The sequence below is a fragment of the Buceros rhinoceros genome, unplaced genomic scaffold (genome assembly GCF_000710305.1).
Source record: "Buceros rhinoceros silvestris isolate BGI_N320 unplaced genomic scaffold, ASM71030v1 scaffold346, whole genome shotgun sequence".
In the NCBI taxonomy this organism is placed as follows: Eukaryota; Metazoa; Chordata; class Aves; order Bucerotiformes; family Bucerotidae; genus Buceros; species Buceros rhinoceros.
This window is the reverse complement of record NW_010419155.1, coordinates 222,202-223,637: the sequence shown is the minus strand read 5'-3', so window position 1 is coordinate 223,637 and position 1,436 is coordinate 222,202.

Here is a 1,436-nt window from a genome sequence, read left to right as displayed (position 1 = left end):
TGCTTGTGGAACAACATCCTCTTTGAGTGATTTCCATCAAAGAGTCATACTGATATTTCTTTAAAATACCTGTTTGCTCATCATTCCTGCATACTCATGCTTCAGCAACATCGTGAAAAGGCCTTTTGGGAAGTAGCAGGACGGTATCGTAAAGGGAGGGTTGTAACTAAGCTTCCTATTACATGTATAGTTACAGGTGATATTGTAAGGAGTGTATTTTTACAAGAGTATCTGTTACTGTGGGAAACAAAATACTCAGTTTCTGGGCGAAGGAGGACTTTTTCAGGCACACTAGATGTAGGTAGGGGTTTGGTTGCCTGTCAGTTGCACCATTAAGCAGATTCATGGCACCTCCTTCAAGAGCTATTATTCATATGGGAGAACAACAACCTGGAATGTGAATCAAAGCCAGTCACCAGAGCAGTGACATGCACACGTGGGCTGTCTTCTGCCCAGGACACCACGAGTCCAAACACAAAAGGGATTTTTTTTTTTTTTCTGGTTAGTAGAAAGGCATTAAACTCTAAGTACATCTTGTGGGGCAACAGAGAAGGCAGCCAGGAAGAGACTACAGGTAGGGCTAGAGGTCAAAGACTTGAGTTTTGGCACTTTATCCCCAGACTGGCTGGAGTAAGTGCTCCAGTCTGGCCAGAGGCAGCACCAGGAGGAGTGAAGAAAGTCAGCGGTGGGTCCCCTTTACACTTCACACAGAACAGAAATTAGGGACTGAAACATAATAAAAGGGCTGTGCAAAGCTGAAAGCTGCAGAGGCAGCTTGTCCAGGTGCAGAAACATTCATAAATTTCTGAACTGAAGCTCTGGGAATGTGAAAAGGTCACTGTCTTCAGTTATACTCTTGCTGAGATTTTTTCCCTTTTTTTTCTTTTCCCACTTTTTCTATACATTTTACCTGGCATCCTTGATTTTTCTGATTTGATTTTATTTTTTAAAGCAGATTTTCCTTTCTAGGAATTGCATTAACTTTCAGCATACTGTATCGCTATTCATTAATCCGTATTTGGAGAGCGGTGAGCAGGGAAAAAATTGAAAAATCATTAGAGGCCATTCGGAGTTGCCAGTATTGTGATGGTCATCAGGAGGAAAATGTGGCATTTTGTCTGTGAAGTTTGTCAGAATGAGGCCAGAGACAAGAGAGCAATAAGGAGGCTCTATGAAACCAGTCTGCAGGTGCGTAGTGGTAAAATAACAGGCAGGTGCAGGAAAGCAAGTGTTTAATCGGAGTCTTGGCACCGATTTTGTGCAGGTTCTGCCCTGTTTGGCTTCTGTGCAAAGGAGAAAATGCAGTGGTGAAGGACTCAAACGCAGACTTCAGCTTGTGCTTGTGCACCACAGAGAATTCAGGTTGTTGGGGTTTCTTCTTTCCTTTTCACTGTACTGCCGTCTTGGGACGCCGAAGGCTTGTTCCTTGCAGCAGG